Source organism: Octopus sinensis, linkage group LG4 (assembly GCF_006345805.1).
Source record: "Octopus sinensis linkage group LG4, ASM634580v1, whole genome shotgun sequence".
In the NCBI taxonomy this organism is placed as follows: domain Eukaryota; kingdom Metazoa; phylum Mollusca; class Cephalopoda; order Octopoda; family Octopodidae; genus Octopus; species Octopus sinensis.
Genome location: NC_043000.1, coordinates 39136778 through 39144876, shown reverse-complemented (window position 1 = coordinate 39144876; position 8099 = coordinate 39136778). Strand labels below are relative to the sequence as shown.

The window sequence follows — 8099 nt, the reverse complement described above, 5'->3', positions numbered from 1 at the left end:
GCACTGGGGTCGATATGATCGACTTAATCCGTGTGTCTGTCCTTGTTTGTCCACTCTGTGTTTAACCCCTTGTGGGTAGTAAAGAAATAGGTATTTCGTCTGCCGTTACGTTCTGAGTTCAGATTCCGCCGAGGACGACTTTGCCTTTCATCCTTTCGGGGTCGATTAAATAAGTACCAGTTACGCACTGGGGTCGATATAATCGACTTAATCCGTTTATCTGTCCTTGTTTGTCCCTTCTGTGTTTATCCCCTTGTGGGTAGTACAGAAATAGATATTTCGTCTGTCTTTACGTTCTGAGTTCAGATTCCGTCGAGGTCGACTTTGCGTTTCATCATTTTGGGATCGATAGATTCAGTACCAGTTACGCACTGGTGTCGATATAATCGACTTAACCCCACTGTCTGTCCTTGCTGTCCCCTCTATGTTTAGCCCCTTGTGAGCAATAAAGAATAAGAAACGTTAGCACGCTGGGCGAAATGCTTAGCAGTATTTCGTCTGTTTTACGTTCTGAATTCAAATTCCGCCGAGGTCGACTTTGCCTTTCATCCTTAGGGGTCGATAAATTAAATACCAGTTGCGTACTAATGACCGATCTAATCGACTGGCTCCCTCACTCAAAATTTCGGGTCTTGTACCTAGAGTACAAAAGAATATATGACATCATTCCGAAATTGACATTTGTGATTTCTAACTTATTACTACGAAGGAAAAAACACAACAAAAAGCAAAAACAAAACAAAAACAAACCTACTCATAAATTGTTTATAGTTGTAAAAATGCGGAAGTACTTTTTAACAGGAAACCACTCATCGTGTCTAAGGAGGAGGTGTACATATTACGGAAGTTACCTCCCACCACCCCTTCTTCCATTTTTGTTTATTACACTATCGCCGCCGCTTTTGTTGCAATTATTAAAACCCTCGCTATTATTACTCTTATTAAACAGGGTTAGAATGTTTGATAACAATTCCAAAACGCAAGCTTATGGGATTATATCTGCGTGTCTGCATGTACACAGACACGGACACACACTCACACAGATATATATATATATATATATATTATATATATATATATATAGATAGATAGATAGATTGATAGATAGATAGATAGATATAGATATATATGTCTTTTACTCTTTTACTTGTTTCAGTCATCTGACTTCGGCCATGCTGGAGCACCGCCTTTAGTCGAGCAAATCGAACGCAGGACTTATTCATTGTAAGCCTAGTACTTATTCTATCAGTAACTTTTGCCGAACCGTTAAGTGACAGGGACATAAACACATCAGTATCTGTTGTCAAGCAAAGCTAGCAGGACAAACACAGACACACAAACGTACACATACACATATATATATACGACGGGCTTCTTTCAGTTTCCGTCTACCAAATCCACTCACAAGGCTTTGGTCGGCCCGAGGCTATAGTAGAAGACACTTGCCCAAAGTGCCACACAGTGGGACTGAACCCGGAACTATGTGGCTGGTAAGCACGCTACTTACCACACAGCCACTCCTGCGCCTCTGATAGAAAGACGTTTATAGCACCTAGGTTTTCCAAGTGGTCACCCATCTAAGTACTAACTAGGCTCGACTTTGCTTAACTTGGGCGATCGGACGAGAACCGGTGTTTTCAAAATGATATGGCCGTAAACATACATACATACACACACACACACACACACACACACACACACCACACACACACACACACACACACACACACCACACACACACCACATAATATATATATATATATATATATATATATATATACTTTATATGTGCGTGGGTGTATATATGTATGTATGTATGTATGAGTAAATGTAAGAATGAACAAGTTAGGCAAGTCGATATACAAAAAATACTAAATACATTTAATGCAAAAAATGTCGCCATCAACCCAATTCATATTAATCAAATTAATATTCAATTTTTCACCCTTATTATTTTAAATTTGACATCCTCTTTCTCTCTCTCTCTCTCTCTCTCTCTCTCTCTGTACGTGGCAGAAAGAGTGAAAATTCATTGCCTTTAAAAGGACTTTGACAAGTGTTTGTTGTTTCTCCCTTACAGTTATTACCCTTTCTTCTTCCCTCTCTCTTTCCCTCTTCCCCCCTCTTTATCTCTATAACGGCTTTTGACAGCTTCTACTCACTCTCTTTCCCTCTCCGTATCCGGTATCTCTCCGTCGCTCTTTCTCCCCCAGCCTTTCTCTCTCTCTCTCTATACATCTTTCTGTATCTATAGAGAGAAAGCGTTAACAGCTGCAAGTGTGATTAATGGAGAGGAATAAAATAGTAAATAATTATATTGTGTCGGAAATATATTTCACTCTCTCGAAGTTTAAATATTCCCGCTACAGGGCTTTTACAACGGTGAATTATTATTGCCCACTACCAATAATGATAACAAATTATTAATTAGATATTTATTATGTTATTTTTTATATATGTATATATATATATTATATATATATATATATATATATATATATATATATATATATATATATATTGTTCTGAACTAGGAGTATGTTGCATACATCGCACAACCCGTACGTTTAAATATTTTAAATAATAATATTGTGATCATTCCTAAATTTTTCAAATTCTAATTCTTTATAACCAAATAAGAATGAATATACCTTACTAGCTTTTAATTCAACATGCATAGATTACTAAAAAAACTTCATTGCATATTTAGAATTAAATTCTTTCTTTTTTTGATAATCTCCTATATTAAATAGTATAAATTCTATGTCCCTAAAGAAACTATTCAGTTCGCCTTGATTACCTCACTTCCATTTCTTAATATATCATTAACCCAGGATATTTTTACCTAACTAATTAGCCTTTCTCCGCAGGTAGTAAATATGATGTCGAACAGATTCTATATTTTAATTCATTAATAACAATTCACTATTTACTAAATCTGAGTAATTTACTCTTCTTAATTACTTATCTTCATAAAATTAAATCACCTTCTACTAAACCTAGGAAAATTATTCTTCTTGATTACTCCTCTTCCAGTTTTTCTAATATATATATTTGACCCCTAATATATTCACTTTGTTAATAAGACTTTTGTCCTCAGTTATTGAGTATTATGCCTACTCATAATAAATGATAGATTTTTCTCCAAATTAAATAAATATTATATTTATAATTTCTCCTTTAATCCAACGTATCAAAATATTCAACACCTACCAGCTAAGTATAAAACTGATGTATATAAGTATAAAGGGATTTCTGTATTCTCTATAACATTTTGATATATAAGTGGTCACTGTGACCATCTGAAATTGACCTAGTTTTCGTAATATAAAATCTATTTGCCAAATAGTAATAAACAGCTTCTATGGCATTACAACCCCCCTCTCTACCTTAATTTCTTTATGAAGACCTTCTGACATTTATTTCACCCCCATTTCTATAAATAGAAAATCTTTTTGTATTCTTTCAACTGATTATACTTCCCAACCTTCTAGCAGTTCAAATAATAACTTAATGAATATTATTCAATTAGAAGATAAACTCTACTACCTTAATGTTCTTAAAATTTAAATCGACATCTTTGTCTATATATCTACCTTCTCTATAATGTTATCAATTGATATGAAAATTATGTATTAATGGAAAACCTCTATAAATGACTGATGATTGCTCAACATTTTAAAACTGTTGTAATACTTACAATTTAATAAAATGATGTAGCGTGAAACGATTGTACCAAATTACAGAAGTTATTCTTGTTGCTTATTATATATATATATATATATATATATATATATATATATATATATATATATATATATATATATAAGTGTATATTCGATGTTTCAATATATATGTGTGTGTATATAATGTGTATACACATGTATACATAATGCGTATATATATATATATATGCGTGTATGTATATAATGCGTATATATGTGCATGTATATTTAATGCGTATGTATATATATAATGTGTGCATGTGTGGTCGGATATTGAGCTGAAAATTTGCACACCTATGTTAAAAGTGCTGGCGAGTTTGCATAGCAATTTTGAGTTTGCTCATTTGAAACGCGTGACCTCCAGAGCAACATTCTTCCTCTTTTAAAATGTGGCCCGCGTAGACCCAAATGAAACCTGGTTATAATACCGAAACAAGTAAAACAATAATAAACTATTTTAATCCCGAGCAAGGCCGGGTTTGTCTTCTAGTCTGTTTATAAAAGTGAGAGGATTTTGTTTATTATTTGTTTCCACTGTCCACTTGCGACGGTGATGAAATTGACTACGGACACTGAACGCATACATTTCCTCAATTCTCAACCGATTTTCACCAAACTATACATACTATGTTCCAAGGATGGTCATGCACTAACATTTTGCCCAGAGCTCTCTCGTAAATGGACATAAATGGACAGTTTTTTTTTTCGTATGTAGAGTCTTCCATACTTTTTCAATCATTTTATAAATGTGAAAGGATTTTGTTTATTTACTTCGACTGTCCACTTACGACGTTTATCAAACTGACTAGGAATACTGTAACGCTGAATATCCAATACCACACAAACTTAATCTCCATATTTAAACGGCATTAAACTTTGGCAGGCTTACCGTTACCTATTCTGAAGTACCTGAAAGACGATGTTCCCTCCCCTCTCTTCTATTTGTTGATACCTTTGTTTACCTACCAATGCGTTGTTTCACTTTAAGGATGCTTATTTACCCATCCATTATGATATTACGACTGTTGTCTATTGTTTCAAATACGTTTTAGCATTGTCGTTTTAGCCTTTTTGTAAACAATCACATATGATTCGTCCCCAAAAATCAACCTTTCAATAAGAGTTTTGCTTCCACCAGAGTTTTTGCACAGGCTATATGGTACATATATATATATATATATATATATATATATATATATGGTACAGTACAGCGTAAATCACTCGAACTGAAAAAGTTTAAACATTACAAAGTCTTACTTTGAATGAAGTAAAAGTGAAGGAAAACAACAAAACTCCTTCTATTCCTTCAGAGTTTCTTGTTCAACTGACGAACCAACTCATTGAATTGACATTTTAAGTGCCTGAGTATCCCGCGCACACATGTATTCATAACTTTTTTTTTCAAGTACAACCGATGTGTCACTGTGTGTGACAAGGTCGGTCCTTTCAATTTCGTGAACGTATGTGTGTGTATGCATTTGTGCATGAGTATATATGCGTTTATGCGCGTGGGAGTGTGTATGCGTGTGTATGTGAACGAATGGGTATATCGGTATGTGTTCGAATTATTGTGCACGTATGTGCGCGTGTGTGCACTCGTATATCCTTATGTGCGTATGAATATGTATATGCCCGTGAGTATGTACGCGTATGTGTGCATGTATGTATGTATGTGTATGTATATGAGCATGCATGTTAAACGTCGGTTGTCAAGAGACGGTAGAGGACAAACACAAGTGTGCGGGCACACACACGCACACATATATGTATGTATATGCTTATATATATATATATATTATATATATATACATATACATATACATATATGTTTGTGTGTGTGTGTAGGTGTGTGTTTATATATATATATATATATATTATATATATATATATATATATATATATGTATGTATATACATATATACACACATACATACATACATATATATATATGTGTGTGTGTGTGTATACACACACAAATCACTCGCACACACACACACAGATATATATATATATATATATATATGTATGTGTGTGTGTGTGTGTGTGTGTGTGTGTGTGTGTGTGTGTGTGGTGTGTGTGTCAACGCACTAAATTGAAGCAACTGAAAGGTCAATTACAAAAAAGATAGATCGCATGACAGGCCTTGACGATTGGGGTCGGCTAGAAAAGTTCAAGCTTTATTCTCTCCAGCGCCGCCGTGAGCACTATGTCATCTGCATTATGTGGAAAATATTCCATCAGCATTGCCCAAATGATGTTGGCATCACCTTTAAGATACACCCAAGACTTGGGCCCCGTATTATCCGCCCACAACATAATCACATTCGCATCTCATAACAACAATACGGCTGAATTATTTCACATCAATTGACCCCGCTCTCTTTAATATTACACCAAACACATTAAAGCAGAAAGAGACCCCATAAAGTTCAAGAAGTCTTTGGATAAATTCCTTCACCCGGATATGTCACCGTAAATAATAACTCTCTCCTTCAGTGGGTCATGTTTTCCGATTCCTCATTTGAATGGATAGAACACTTTATGGTCCTGGCTGATTTTTTGATTACCCACTGTTCCTCTTTGATTTTCAACGCAGGTTTTCATGTCAGTCTGCAGATGAAGTTTTTCCAACTCCAGCCTTTTCATTGTTGGTGAGTGTGGATGTTGTATGTGAGAGGATTTTAATTGGTTGATTTTTTTTTATTGAGTCTTTTGATGCTCCTGATGCGTGTTGTTTTTTTTTTCCCTTTTTAGGGAGCCTGTTTCTGTTTGTGCTGGTGGATTTCGTAGGAGCGTGTTTTGAGCATGTATAAGTGAGAATGTTCTCAAAGTGCTGCCATGTGATTTCAATATCAGTGGAACTGAGAGTAAAGAACCAATCGATGAAGGACAGATCCTTTCTGTTTCCTCCCCAGTCCGCTTTGTGGAAGTTTATGTTTTCAAATAAGTGCATTGGAGTGGAATTGGTTGGTTTGGTTTTGATATGGCGAAACGAGAGGAGAGTTTTTTCAACTGAAATACTGTGAATGAGGCTAGAGTGGTTGGTTAATATTAGATCCAAGATCGTTTTTTTTTGCTTTGTTGGTTCGAGCACTAGCTGTGTCCGGAAAAACCCATCCATTAGATTAAAAAGTTATTCTTCTGCTTTGTTTAGTACAGTGAAGTTGCATAACTTCATAGTATTTGTGGATCAGTTTATATAAGGGAAGTTAAAGCTACCCATCACTAGTATGTTTCCAGATTTTTTTTTTTGAAGGAATGGCTTCACCCATGGTAGCATTGGGTGATATTACGTCAGTAGCGATATCAGAGGCGATGTTGATAGCTGCTGGATAAAAGGTCGTTGAGGTGACACCTGACCTATATATATATATATATATATATATATATATATATATAGATATTATATATATAATATATATATATATAATAACGAAAAATGTATGGTAAATAAAGCTTGCATCACCTCTTCCTAATTTGCAGAGAAACTCACCGGACGCTGGTTATATTCCTGAGAACTTTCTGTCCTAGTCTGTTGTCCCAGTTTTCAAAAATGGAAACAAGTCCTTTGTAGTGAACTACCGGCCAATCTCGCTCACCTCTCATATCATCAAGATATTTGAAAGGGTAATGAAATCACGGATAACCCACCTTTTTGGAAGTAACATGGGTTCCTGCATTACCTTGATGGCAATTTGAGAGCTTTGGGAGAGGGCTCGAATACTGAAGTGACCTACCTTGATTTCAGCAAGGCCTTTGGCAGGGTGGATCATAAGATCCTCTTGAAAACCCTATCCAGCATTGGTGTCTCTGCAAAGTTACTACAACGAATCAGACCTAACAGGTTATAGTCGAAGCAGTAAAATCAATCCCAGCCAATGTCAGCAGTGCTGTTTCACAAGGTGCTGTGCTGGACGCACTTCTTTTCATCATCTACATCAATGACATTACTGATATCATCAAGAACAGTAACATAAGAATCTTTGCAGATAATTCCAAGATCCAGAAAGTCATCAATGAAGTGAAGGACCGGACATACCTTCAATCAGATCTACTGGCTATCATTCAATGGCTGGAAAAGAATAATATGCTGATGAACGAGGAGTAACTTGAGTTAATCAAATTCGGAAAAGAATATACCCTGAAACTCCCATACTCCCTTCCTTCAGGTGAAACTCTCATGGCATCCAACAGCATCAGAAGCTTGGAAGTAATTTTGGACAACAACATAAGCTGGGCCACTCATATAGACAGCAAAGTTGACATGGCCCATAGAATGTGTTCCTGGTTTCTCAGAACTTCCCAGTTGAGAGATATCCTCACCATTATCCTTCTCTCCTCTACTTTTGCTTGACCCTACCTTGAACACTGTTG

General features: G+C 35.6%; 1 pseudogene; it reads right to left on the bottom strand.

Moving 5' to 3' along the window:
- Positions 1-1540: 1540 nt before the first annotated feature.
- On the bottom strand, positions 1541-1659 carry LOC115211244 (annotated as a pseudogene).
- Positions 1660-8099: the final 6440 nt, after the last annotated feature.